Genomic DNA, 14451 nt, shown 5'->3' on the forward strand with positions numbered 1-14451 from the left:
GAATTGGAGCCGCTCTGTCCCCTCATGCCGGCAGGCTCCCAAGAGGACGGCACACTGTTTGCCTCTGTCTTCCTCTCCCGCCGCCCTAAATGGGCAGTGGCGCCGTCCATGCGGCAAACTCTGCTGACTCTCGATGAGCAGAGAGTGGTTTTCAGGACAGCCAGGGCGGAGGCTGACGGGCTCCACCACCAGGACGGAGACTCCCCGGGGCCTGAGATGGTTGTCCCCGAGGCAGATCCCGAGTGGGACCCCAGCAATGGGGGATGGTGATGTTAGAGCTGCGTGAAATATGTTTATTGGGTGGATGCAGCAAGGAAAAATTTAACAAAATGTTACAACTCAAACAGGGAGCTCATGAGGATCCATCAGCGTCCTTGAGAGAATCATCCAGACGTGTCCCTGCCACACGGACACCCCCCAGGTGCCCCAGAAATGCTCGTCTGACCACTGTGGCGTTCATCACACACAGGGCCCCGACACGAGGAGAAACCGCCAAGGTGGACGGCGTCACAGATGAGTCTGTTCCAGGGCGTGGACCTGGCATCCGGGTTTATGATAACAGAGAGGACAGGAGACCGACACCTGCTACAGTTTCCATACACAGGGGGCCCAGGAGAGGGGTTCAGGGAGAGAGTAAGGGACCGAGACATGAACCCAGACGTGAACCGGGAGAAGTGAACCCCTGGGGAGGACCCGTCGCTTCCTGCAGGGAAGAGGGACATTGGAAGTGCGGCTGTCCCAGATCACAGGCGAGCAGCAGACACAGGATGACAGAAGACAGGACAGAAGACAGAGGACGCCAGGACGGGATGGTCCCCGCAGGGGTCACGACAGATGTGAACGGGGGACAGGGACCCGGGACAAGGAGCGAGGACAGGAGACGCGCGGTAGCCCCGAGCAGAGGCTCAGACCGAGTCAGGAGGGAAGACGGACCCAATAGGAGGAACCAGGAGCCCAGGACAGAGGAAGGGAGACAGATGATGCCACAGAGAAGGTTCAGGTGAACAGTGGGAGGCCAGGGGCTCCCCTAGATCCAAGTAAGCCCCGAAGGAACCGACCCAGAGACCAGATCCCACTGGTCTTGAGGACCCACTGAGGACGTGAGATATTTATCTGAGAAAAAGACCAAAACTGAGTGTCACTGACTTCTGGCTGCTGTGGCAGGAGGCCCAAGAATTCCCTTTTCTGAAGGACGCTGAGGTGACGGACCCGCTCTGACCCACCTTCCCCTCAGCGCAGGACGCGGGAAGCGATGCCTGGAGTCGCACACGCCGGCAGGACTGTTCGCAGAAAGGCTTTCCATCTTGGCTCTGGCCTTTCCTTCAAGCTGCATTTCGGCCTGGAGTGAAGCTGCAGCTGTGCAAGCCCCACGCGTGACCCGTGGCGACCGAAGGGCTCTTGGTGTCTGGATGCTGCGTGTCTGTGTGTCCTGGTGTCCCTGTCTTGGCCTCCAGTGGCTGACAAATTGGCCTACGTGGTGCCCGGAGACGTGAAAATGAAGTGAGATGAAAGGTTCTGTTTTCGTGTCAACATGGTGCTTCTGGACGAAGCCGCTGCCGCCACAGAGACTGAACATTGATGATTCTGCTGTTTTCTGGTCTTTATGGCAAAGCTTCCCAGAAATCTAATTTAAGAAAAAATGGGGTGGCCTGTCATTGGCGTGAGGGAAGGAAATGTTGGGAACCTCAGCGAGCTCCTGAGACTCTCCCCAGAGTCGCTCCCTCTGCTCCCGGGACGGGCAGTGCGTGAATGTGTCCTACTCGGCTTCCCCAGTGCAGGGAAACTAGACGGGAGGCGTCGTCCCTTGGGAAAAGGGGGACCCTTGGACACGACCGGAAATGTCCGCGCTGGCTTCCCAACACGTGCGTAAAACCTCTCAGCCCTGACACGGAGGTGAATTGTCAGTGGGGATCGTCCCCTTGGAATACCGCGGGCGTCCGTGGCCTGATAGCTGCAGAGATTGTTTCTGGAGAAAACAGGGGCAAGAGGCCTCAACAGATTCCTGTGGCTGGACCGGTTGAGAGTGAAAATTTCCTTCAAAGGACTGACTAGACCTGGAGATTCACCTCATTTTTTCACTGACTTTTGCTGGACATAATCCTGGTAAGGTTTTTTTGTGTGTGTGTGTTTTGTTCTGAATCCACAAAGTTTTCTTGTTTCGGTGACCGGGATCTGCAGCAAGGTTGCAGTTTTTTTCCCAGCAAAGCTAACTTGTGTTTGCGTTTTCTCTCCCCTGGATGCCAACACAGCGTGAAAATAGTGGTAGTGATCTTCACGACTCACCTCAGAGTCTGCTTTTGCATAACCTGCATAGGGATTTTATCTGCTTTAATCAAAAAAAATGGGACATGAGTTTCGTTGTGTGGCTTGGCGTGGCGTCTTCCAGGAAGCCGAGACAGCGGAGCCGAGAGGCGGAGAGCCCGTGGCTTTGTTCGTAGTGTCCAGAGACCTGCAGGGGAGGTGAGGAAGCCGCCTCCACGGGCAGGACGGGGCAGCCCGGCCAACGGAAAGCCCTGGTGCCCTCGAGAAGAGCAAGCCCAGGTGGCGTCTGAGGAGACCCCTTTGTCCTCGAGCCCATGTGGCCTGTGTCAGGAGAGTCAAGAGTTCGCTCTGCTCCTGCATGGAGTGTCCCACGAAGCCACTGAAACTGCTGCTTCGTCATTTGGGATTTTATGCAAAAAATAGGAGAAATGGTTCACCAGCAGATCTCGTTTGCAAACTTGCTGTGCTGTTGAAACGGTTTGGGATCAAGGTGGAGAGAACTTGATTTTGCATAAGTTGAGCCACTTTTAAGGGATTTTTCCCTGTGATTTGCTGTCTTTGCTGTGTTGTTTCGGCTAATGCCTCCGGATTTTTTTTTTTTTTTTGTCTTGACTGATAAACTGTTTTCCAGGAATGGAGACTTTTGCCTTCCACGATGAACAACACCTGCAGAGACGGGTTTGCTTTCCAGTGGGGACCCTGAGAAAACTTTTCTTCGGAGGCCGCACCCCAGCATCGCACATTTGCTCTTCATCTCCACGGAAATGGCAGCAGAAGTGGAAGGGGGTGGTTAGGGGCAAAGGATGTCTGAGCGAATCCACGCGGGCTTTGCGGATGCCGCCCCTACTCCGGCAAGACAGTGGGAACCCCCAGCCCCAGGATCCCCAAAGGGAAGCTGAGCGGACCTGAGGGCAGAGTGAAGCAGCCGTTTTCTCTGTTTGTAAATGAACCCGGCCACGTGGGTGGGGTCCGGGGCACTTGGCTCCTGCTCCCGTCCAGGCAGGTTGGGTCTCAGCGGGTCCCTTGGGATTCCGGCTTGGCGGGGCGGGTGGGATGCATGAAAGAATTTACCTCCCTCTTGTCTCCCTGAGTTACACGTTCCCTCGTCCCTTCCCTTGTCAATAAACCTGTGTGAACTTTGATGTGAGCCCGCAGGGTGCGCCCCTTTAAGCCCGGTGAGGACCCCCAGTCAGGCACCCGTTTTAGAGCAGGGTTGCCTGTAACAGTAACACACCCCCCAGGAGGGAGACCGTGGGCCCAGCCCACCCAGCAGCACCTCAAGGGGAGAGACGGAGGCTTCTCCCCAAGGCCAGGCCCCGGCAGGGACGTCCGCGGGCCCCACACGGCTCAGCGTCCTGCGGGGAGACGGGAAGGATCCTCGTGTGAGAAGCGAGCGTGACGCTGCCCCTGTGGGCAGCAGACGTGGGGAGGGACACGGAGACCCCGACAGGCCCACGGAGACGGGGAGAAGCTGCGTCAGGGCCGTGACGTGCAGGCTCCAGACCCTGTGTCCGTGGGGTGAGGTGTGTGAAGGCAGTTGGGGCCTTTTTTCTTGGGCGATTGATTTGTTTTATGTGAATTTGTTGTTGTCGTTACCGGGAAGTGTTTCGCGTTTTCTGTGGACAGGGTCGCATCATCTGTGAACAAAGACAGTTTATTTCTCTGTCCGGCGTCGGGCTCTCCCCCGAGTTGTCTCTTTGCCTCAGCCCAGACCTCCCCAGAGGTGGAACCCGGGAGCCCGAGAGGGACAGGCCCCTGCTGCCCGCGGTGGGGCGGCGTCTGGCTCCCAGGCTTCGGGGGAGTCTGGGTGTCGGTGTCTGCGGGTTTGCCCCCAGGTGGGGAGTGCGGGTTTGCAGACGTCGTCTGGCCGCAGAGCTCCCACTGGCCACGCAGAAAGGTAGGGTCAGGCGGGCGGGGTCTCTCCTGGACAAAAGGCGGGTCTGAGGAACGTGCTGGAAACCGCGTCTGCTGGGACAGCAGGTGGACGTGCCGGCAGATGAGCACCACCCGCCGACCACCCGCCAGACAGCGAGCGTGAGCAGGACCAGGGCCAGGACGTCGGATCTGCAGCAACCCCGGAGCCCAGGCCAGGCCCTTCACACCCCCTGGCTCGAGCAGACTGTCCTGCACCCCAACGCGCATCCCCCAGCAACCCTCCACACAGCCCAGGGACCGCCCACCTTCCCTGGTCTGACCCCAGGGACCGAGACGGCCCGGAAGAGGCGCTGCACCCTGAGGGGCGACCCCGCGGGTCCCTCTTCCCTCCGCGCTGCTGCCGTGGTGGCGCCGGCCGGGCCAGAGAACGTCGTGTTGGTCTCAGTTTGTGGAGATCTTTCCCCACAGGGGGGCCGGGGCTGTGTGGAGCATGTTCACCTCTTTGGTGTCATCATCGTCGTTCTGCTGCCTCGTGTGGAGAGGAGACCCGCGCGGGACTCTCGAGCTTCCTGCCCCGACGTGCTCGCTCGTCAGTGTCTCCAACACTGCAGAAAAGACCCTAAAAGTGTAATTAAGGAAATCCCGGGCCCCTGGTGTCCCCTGAGCCCCTGGAGTCGTGATCACACTGGGGTGCCCGCGCCTCAGCTGGTCCTGGGCCCCCAGCCGCCCTCCTGGCCTGCAGGAGGGAATGAACTTCTCTCTGTATTTCTCCTCAGTTTTTCCTCCTCAGAGGCCTGTCTTCTCCTCAGAATCTACATCCCAGGGTGTCATTTCTCATCAGATATTCCTAGTTCATTGCCTTTGCAAAAAGCAATAGAGAACACAAAAGAATGAAAATCCTGTATTCCAAGTCAACTGTCACAGATCAATATAAATCTAGTGTCCTGCCAAACAGAACACGTTCATTTTCTGTCTCATCCTAGAAATGAAACCCTGATTATTTCAGCAGAGGTTCCATCATTGACAGGAAAGAGGGTGGTGTCAAATTTATATAGATTCTTTTGTGGTAGTTCAACAGTGGTTTTATTTCTGCGTAAACTTGTAAACCGTACAAGGTCAGAAGTTTCATACATGGAAAGGGTGCTAAGGCTCAAGGAAAAGGAAGAAAAAAAAAATAAGAATAGCAAGAGGCATTCCAGGAACGAAAGAATGCCAACAATATTTAACTCCCATTTTTAAAAAAGGGGATTTTATTTTTGGCTAAAAAGGTCCCCTTGAAATGAATTTTGTCCACTGTCAATGAGAGGAAGCCACTGACACAGAGCAGACGGTATTGCCATGTCTTTCCGTGACCTTTATTGTTTCTGACACGGTGACTTTCAAGGTAGCAACGATGGCCACAGATGTTCTAGTCTCAACCCATCTGAGCAATGTTGAAATGGAATTGCACACAGGCCCCACAAAACGGACATCCTCACCCACATTTCCACCCCAGACGTGAGGACACTCGAGCCTTCCCCATTCATCTTACAATTTTCACATTGTCACCATCCTCGGAGGAAACGTGGGCTATTTACCTGTAGCTCACTTGGAATTTCCACACCGTCATGATGCAGCGGGACCATCGGGTGGGTGTCGCCACCGTGAGTCCCGTCCTCCCCCGGCCAGGCTCCCGTAAGACTTGGAGTGAAGTCCCAGCCTGGGCCTGCGGGGTGGGGGGTGGACGGTTAAGGGGGGAGTGGGGCCGGCAGGGGTGGGGGCAGGAACCTGGTCCTGCAGGACCCAGCAGGGCAGCACCCTCTGTGCTTCCATCTGGGCAGAAGGGGAGCCCAGAGGGAGGGGAGAGTGAGCAGCATCTCCTGTGGGCGGCTGATGGCAGAGTGGGGGGCACCGGCTGGGAGGGCCCCGGGGAGGGAGGGCTGGATGTGGAAAACCGCCAGGCGCTGGCAGGTTGTGTTGTGGGCACGGAGGAGCACAGAGGTCCGGGTTCACTCCTGAGCAGCCCACTGGGTCAGAACCCGCACTGTGGAGGGGGGCCAGGAGACCCACCGGCGCGTGAAGCTGTGCTCTGAGCGCTCTGAGCGGAGGACCCAATGGAACAAGGTAAAAATGCACCGCGCTCCACCCGGGAGCTCGCCCTGCAGCTGTGTCCACCACACCCGGGTCCCGCTGGAGCTGGTCGCCGCCTGGGACAGAAGCTGCACAGACTCTCTGAGCCCCTGCACCCTCCCCGTGGCCGGAAGCCCCGCCCTGGGGGTGCGACAACCGCACCCTCTCCTCACTGCCCAAGAGGGATGAGCGCCCACCTGGCAGGGTCATTCCTGGAGGCCCCTGACTGCTGAGAGAGAGGCGGGCGGGGCTGCCCCAGCACCTCCCCCCAGCAGGAGCCAGGGCTGCGCCTCTGCCTGCACCAAGTAGGGGAGAGAGAGGAGCCGACAGGCCAGAGCCCAGAGACCACCCGCTCTGACAAAATGACAGGTAAGGGACTGACATCAGAGATCTACAAAGAGCTTACACCATTCAACAAAAACAAACAACCCAGTCAAAAAAAAAAAAAAAATGCCAGAAGCAAAAAGACACTTTGCCAAAGAAGAAATGCCAATGGCCGGCAGGCACAGAAAAGACGTTCAGCATCACTGACATCAGGGAAACGCAAATCAGAACCACAATGAGCTGCCACCTCCCTCCACGGAGAAGGCGCCACATTGAAAAAGAGAAACTGGAAACAACACATGCTGGAGAAGTGGCGGAGAAAAAGGAGCCTCTGACGCCGCCGGTGGGCGCGCAAACTGATCCAGCCACTGTGGGCAGCTGTGTGGAGGGTCCTCAGATCACTGAAAATGGGTCTACACAGGATCCGGCGTTCCACTCCTAGGAATCCACCCAAGGGACAAAAAAACCCAGGAAACCTGAACTGCTGTGTTCAGTGCAGCCCTAGTTATAACAGCCGGGACGTGGAAACAACTCATGCCAGGAAACAGATGATGGATCAACACGCTGTGGTAGTTACACCACGGAATACTGCTCAGCAATCAGAAAAGACACACTCATGCCACTGGTGGCGATAGAGATGGAGCTGCCAGGGGTGATGCTACCACAATAAGGCAGGAGAAAGAACATTATCAGGTGGTTTCACTGATATGCGAAAAATAGAGAAACGGAACAAAAGGGAGAGAACAAGACAACCCTAGCAGGCTGCCCAAGACCTGAGGCTCCCAGCAGGGGGGGGGGGGAGGGGGGTGAACAGAGGGGAGGGAAGAGCCCAAGGGATTCTGGTGATGGGGCACGGGGGCTATTTTGGTGGGAGCACCATGGGGACCACCCCTGAGGGGAGACACCAATAACTAAAAAAATGAACAACGATGCAAGAAAAGAAAAAAACAGAGAGATGGTCTTTAAGGACAGGGAAGACCCGAAGACAATATAAATCAATAAATGCTCTAAAGGGGTCTCACCTGAGCACTGCTGCAGGCACTGCCGAGGCCTCCCCTCATCCGTGGTTCTAGATCTCAAGGAATTGTCTCTGGCCTGTGCAGCAAGGAAGCCTGCTGTGTGTGAGTAATTAGAAAAATGCTGTTTTTATTTTTAAAGATTTATTTATTTATACAAGAACCGGGGTACAAGCCAGAGGTGCGGGGGTGAGAGGAGTCACCAGAGACAGAGTGGGGAGCAGAACTGGTGGATGGATTGAAATCCAGGGCTGAGGGGACAGCGGGGAGACGGGGAGGTCTGCTGCGCCCGGAGTGCTGCTCCTGACCCGCGGGGGTGGTCCCGTCCTGCAGGGGCTGGCCAGAGCTGGGGATCTCCATCTGTACCCCCCCAGCCCCCCAGGAAGCCCATGAATATGACCTGAAATGGTCCCCAGTTCTCACCCGGAAGCTGAGCACGATCTGAGCTGTAGGAGAGATGGCGCCGCCATGGGGATCACGATGGCCAGACCTCGCTCAGGGCAGCGACCTCCTGCCCCAGGACGGTGCGGGGGCTCCTGACCCCAGCTCAGCCTGCCTGGGCAGCAGCTGCCGCCCCGTCCCGGTGCCGCCCCCGGCCAGGGTCTCTCCACCCGCCGGCCCTCAGCAGAGGCAGCGCCGCTCAAGGCCCCACCCCGCCCGGAACCCCGGATATCCACTTGCTGCATCCCCAGGACTCCCCAAACCCTCTGAGCACCCCCTGGCCCTGGCCACACTCGCCGGGGTCTAGAGGGTCACCTGCACCCTCCGCTCGCACTAACAACCCCAGAAGCAGCCTGGGCGGAGGGGCGAGGTCACTTGTCAGGGAGGCTACCCCAATCTAGCCACAGGCAGACAGTGACCGCGCCCACAGCCAGGAAATGCAAATACGCACCCCCTCCCCCCGCCGTCACCTCAATGCCCACAAGCCCTGGACAACCCGCATCCCTGATGGGGAAAAGCCCGCACCTGCCCCAGCTGACCTCAGAAACCCCAGGCTCAGCCCCCAGGTGAGCCAGGCCCCACCCATCCACTGTGAAGGCGCAAAAGTGACAATTTCAGAACCGTGGGTAGGGGCCGCCAGAAACCCCCTACACCCTCTACTCCCTGTCTTCTCAGTATGTGCTTCACAACCAGCGCAAGCCCTGGACAACCCGCATCCCTGATGGGAAAAGCCCGCACCTGCGGGAAAAGCCCGCAAAGCACCTTACTGCAATATTTCTCGTCAGATATTTCTCCACAGAGGCCTGTCTTCTCGCCAGAATCTGCTTCCAAGGGTGTCACTTCTCAAATATGTCTCCTCAACACTCCTTACTACAGTATTTGCCCTCAGATTTTCTCTTCAGAGGCGTGTCTTCTCAGAACCTGCTACCCAACGGGTCATTTCTCCTCAGATATTTCTCCTCAACACTCCTTACTGCAGTGTTTCACCTCAGATTTTATTCAGAGGCCTGTCTTCTCCTCAGAATCTGCTTCCCAACGTGTCATTTCTCCTCAGATATTCCTCCTCAACACTCCTTACTGCAATATTTCTCCTCACTTTTTTCTCCTCAGAGGCCTGTTTTCTCCTCAGTTTGTGCTTCCCAATGTGTCATTTCTCACCTGATATTTCTCCGCAGAACTCCTTACTACAGTATTTCTCCTCAGAGGCCTGTCTTCTCCTCAGCATCTGCCTCCCAGGGTGTCATTTCTCCTCAGATATTTCTCCTCAACACTCCTTACTGCAGTATTTCTCCTCAGATTTTCTCCTCAGAGGCCTGTGTTCTCAGTATTTGCTTCACAACATGTCATTACTCCTCAGACACTTCTCCTCAAAATCCTTACTGCAGTATTTCTCCTCAGATTTTTCTTCACTAGGCCTGTCTTCTTGTCAGAATCTGATTCCAAGGGTGTCATTTGTCCTCTGATGATTCTCCTCAACAAGAATTACTGCAGTATTTCTCCTCAGATTTTTCTCCTCAGAGGCCTGTCTTCTCCTCAGAATCTGCTTCCCAGGGGTCCTTTTCTCCTCAGATATTTCTCCTCAATAGTCCTTACTGCAGTATTTCTCCTCACTTTTTTCTCCTTAGAGGCCTGTCTTCTCCTCAGAAAGTGCTTCCCAACGTGTCACTTCTCCTCAGATATTCCTCCTCAACAGTCCTTCCTGCAGTATTTCTCCTCACTTTTTTCTCCTCAGAGGCCTGATTCTCCTTAGAATCTGCTTCCCAGGGGGTTAATTCTCCTCTGATATTTCTCCTCAACAGTCCTTACTGCAGTATTTCTCCTCAGATTTTCTCCTCAGAGGCCTGTCTTCTCCTCAGAATGTGCTTCCCAACGTGTCACTTCTCCTCAGATATTTCTCCTCAACACTCCTTACTGCTGTATTTCTCCTCAGATTTTATTCAGAGGCCTGTCTTCTCCTCAGAATCTGCTTCCCAACGTGTCATTTCTCCTCAGATATTCCTCCTCAACACTCCTTACTGCTGTATTTCTCCTCAGATTTTATTCAGAGGCCTGTCTTCTCCTCAGAATCTGCTTCCCAGGGGGTCATTTCTCCTCAGATATTTCTCATCAACACTCCTTACTACAGTATTTCTCCTCACTTTTTTCTCCTCAGAGGCCTGTCTTCTCCTCAGTTTGTGCTTCCCAATGTGTCATTTCTCACCTGATATTTCTCCGCAACACTTCTTACTACAGTATTTCTCCTCAGTTTTTTCTCCTCAGAGGTCTGTCTTCTCAGTATTTGCTTCACCACATGTCATTACAGACTGAGCCACCTCCTCCTTGGGGCTCCCCAGGAATGTGGGGAACAGGAGCATCTCAGAGGAGAGCAATGGTGCCCTGGGGAGCTGGGGTCTTGCAGAGGTAGCCCCAGACAGGAAGCCCCTGCCCCCCACCCCTGCAGCTGCTCCCGGGCTGTGCTCTGAGCTCTGAGCCTCCTGGGCCTCCCGGTGTCCCTGGGGCCCTGGGGTCCTGACACGCCCCAGTGGACCCCCAGCCCCGCCCCCTGTCCTGCAGGGTTTGTGTCTGGGCTCACACCCGCTCCCCTCACTGTGTCTCTCGCACAGAAATACACGGCCGTGTCCTCGGGCCTCAGGCTGCTCATTTGCAGATACAGCGAGTTCTTGGCGTTGTCGCTGGAGATGGTGAATCGGCCCTTCACGGAGTCTGTGTAGCTTGCGTCACCATCATTAGGATAAATTCGTGCAACCCACTCAAGGCCCTTCCCCGGAGCCTGGCGGACCCAGTGCATCCAGTTGTATCTGAAGTTGAATCCGGACGCTACACAGGAGAGTCTGAGAGACCCCCCAGGCGGCACCAAGTCTCCCCCAGACTCCACCAGCTGCGCCTCACCCTGGACACCTGCAAACACAGACACAGCCCGTCAGGACATGGCTCTCGCCCACTGCGTCCCCCTCCTGCCCCCTCCTCAGGGATCCTGCCCCCAGGAATCACCCCCTAGAAGCCCCACGAGCAGCAGCCAGCTCAGCCCACGCTCCATGGCGAGTGTCCGCGTCCGTGCTGACCCGAGTGGACCCTGGGTGCGGGCTGGGCTCCTGTGCGGGCTGCAGGGCGGGCCGGGCTGGTTTTCAGCAGCAGGGGACGCCCTATTTGCATGTGTCCTGCTATATAGCAGCTCTGGCTGGGTCTGGGCAGAGGAGCCGGGGAGGGTCCTGGGACGTGGGGTCATGACACACGATGAGCAGGTCCCTTATTAGGGCCAGAGCTGGTGACCCTGAGCCCCTGTTACTTGCCGGACGCAGGCCCAGGTGCTGGTGCCCACACGTGCCCTGTGGGGTCTTCCTGAGTGAGTTTCTTATATTTGTCAGTCCTTTGTCAGATGTGTTACCTGCAAATATTTTCTCCTATTCAGGAGGGAGACTTTTATTGTCCTGATAGTGTTTTTAATTGTATGGAAGCTTATTCACCGAATGGAACCCCTTTTGTTTTCATTTATTTTTCTTCTCCTGCCACTGGAGACCAGTCAACAATACATCACGGAAGCCCATGGCTGGTTGTTGGTAAATTCCCTTGCTCTATTTCGCTGGCAGCCCGTGCACACGCTTAGCCAGGACAAACACCCACGTGCCCAAGGGCAGGAGTGGATCAGGCAAATGAGCCGCACGGATGCCTTAGCGCAGTGCCCAGCTATGAGGTGGGGCGATGCTCAGTGACCAGGTCTGACGAGAGGGACAAAGGCTGGACGGTCTCACTGACCTGTGGGTGAAGGTCCTACAGAACAGGGTCAGGCAAAGCCCAGCGACAGTCAGCTCTGCCCTCTGACTGCGGCACTGAGGAGCAGAGGGGGGTGGTGGGAGTGGGGAGGAGGGCCCCATGGACGTGCTGGGGCGGCCGGGCCGGGGCCTGGCTGGTGTGAAAGGCGCGTCTGTGTAGGCTTGACCTGTAGCCTGAGCAGATTCTCAGATGCAAACTTGCCCTGAGGCAGGACAGGTTACTCTTTGCCAGATGCCGATGGGGGGCTTGAGTGGACATGGGCGCCCTGTGGGGTTGCAGCGTCCCTTCAGCACGTGGACCCCTGAATTGGAGCAGCTCTGTCCCCTCATGCCGGCAGGCTCCCAAGAGGACGGCACACTGTTTGCCTCTGTCTTCCTCTCCCGCCGCCCTAAATGGGCAGAGGCACCGTCCATGCTGCAAACTCTGCTGACTCTCGATGAGCACAGAGTGGTTTTCGGAAAGCCAGGGCGGAGGCTGACGGTCTCCACCACCAGGACGGAGACTCCCCGGGGCCTGAGATGGTTGTCCCTGGGGCAGATCCCGAGTGGGACCCCAGCAATGGGGGATGGTGATGTTAGAGCTGCGTGAAATATGTTTATTGGGTGGATGCAGGGTGCTGCCCCCTCATGTCCTGCAGGGTCTGTGTCTGGGCCACACCCGCCCCTCCCTGGGTCCCCCCAGTAATATTAAGTAACAGATACCTGACAGGTGAGGGTCTCGTCCCTGGGGAGGTCTTCTGTGGAAACAGGACTTGTGTGGGGTGAGTGGGGGTTCCTCAGCCAGTGCTGAGAACAGTGTGAGGTCCCTGAACACGACAGGACGGACGTCTGTGTGGTCAGCGTCTCACCTGTGGACAGGTGTGCAAGGGAGCTTGTTCAGGACACGTTACAGCAGGGAGGTGTGTGGATAATGGCCATTTCAGTCCCTCTGCCCATTGTAGCTGCCCTGTGGGGTGGCATCCAGATTTCAAGGTACTGAGGCAGGACAGCCATTGGGTGGATGGACCCTGACCCTACCTGACAACCATGTGGGCTCTCTCATTGCCCATGACTTTTAAAGTCCCTCCATGTTTCTCCATGATGGAACCTCATGTCCTGGTAGCTCAGGTGTGCAGGGCCTGGTGCACAGGGCGCCGTGAGTGGACATTGAGGAAATAGTGTCACAGACGGACACAGAGAAGTTACTGTCCCGACAGCCTCTGAGCATCTGCGTGGTGACAGCTGTGAGGCCTCAGCCCTCGTGGGGGACGGAGACTCAGGTGTGTGTGGGGGAGGGACCCTCACCTGGGCCCATCTCCCTGGGGGTCACTCAGATGTGAACTAAGGAGAAGGAGAACAGAGAATAAGGGGTTTATATTGAGAGGAGGGAGTGGGGTTCGTGCATCTTTTGTCATGGACTTTAAAATAGGGAGAAAACTGTGCTCAGAGTCGCGCCTGCTGCGGCCTGTGGGGACGTGGGTGTCGGGACGCCTGAGGGGGCCCAGGGCAGGATGCAGACGGGGCTGCCCAGACCCAGCCCTGGCGCTGATCGTGTCCTTCACTCCTGGGCTTTCGGGCTGGCTGGGCCGGGAGAGGCGGAGGAGGAGAGAGACCCAATCTCCGCTCTGGGGCGGGAGGGCTGCGCCTCATGACGCCTGTTTCCTGGCCGGTCCGTGTGAAGGTGAACGTCAGAGAGAGGGTCGGACCCAACCTGGGGTGTCCAGGCCCCGCACGTCCTCTCCCCGGGGGTGGGTCTGCGGGGGACGCGGGAGAAGAGAAAGGAGTCTCAGGGGAAACAGGCTCCTGCTCCCCGCGGGCGTGTCTGTGAGTCAGGAGAGTCTCCGCGTCCCCGGAGTTGGGTTCTCTGGACTCTCGGGGAGACAGTTCCAAGCGTGGGGGGCAGGAGGAACCCCAGGGACGCGCCGAGCACTTTACCGACGACACTGCAAAGAATTAGAGCAGAAATTCCCTCAATAGGGGAATGAAAGCCACTTGCACAGATGTTCTGAGAACTGCAGGTGACACCCCCACACCAGCCCCACGTCCACGGGAGAAGCTGAGTCTCCCTCTCAGACCAGACGGGACGGGACGGCACGTCCACGGTCTCCTGTCCCTCAGCCTCGTCCTGGGCGTCCCCACGGGAGCGTCTGGGTGAGAAAAGACTCCAAGGAACCAGACTGGCCCCACACACTGCGGCCGTCACCCCCCCAGAGGACATGCTCACCCCCAGGGAGACCAGGGGATTCCACCAGAGGAAACTGTCGAAATCACAGTGACATCCTCGTGGGGCAGGAGAAGGAGGAACACACAGAACACGGGGAATTCTGCTTGCGGGCACCTGTCAGGAGACAGGGAGGGCGGAGAACACCCCACCTGCCGTCACCCCAGAACAAGGAGACCCCGGGTGACATGGGGGGGCAGGACCCGCACAAGGAGACGGTGAGACTCTGTCGTGAGGACGGAAGAGACGAGGCCTGGGGAGTCCTGGGCCCTGCGACGAGCACTGACCGCGTGGACAGGGCCCCAGCCCCCGTGCGCTCCGGGGACCACTGCAGTGTCTGTGAGGGCACAGTGGCCCCTTGACAGGACACAGAGAGACAATTGTCACTTCACAGGGGCAGAGGAGGCTTGGAAGAGGCCAAACCCTCCTGAGAGAAAGAGAAAATAGAGGCCTC

The sequence above is a fragment of the Talpa occidentalis genome, unplaced genomic scaffold, assembly GCF_014898055.3.
Source record: "Talpa occidentalis isolate TD23 unplaced genomic scaffold, MPIMG_talOcc4v2.1 talOcc4.11, whole genome shotgun sequence".
In the NCBI taxonomy this organism is placed as follows: Eukaryota; Metazoa; Chordata; class Mammalia; order Eulipotyphla; family Talpidae; genus Talpa; species Talpa occidentalis.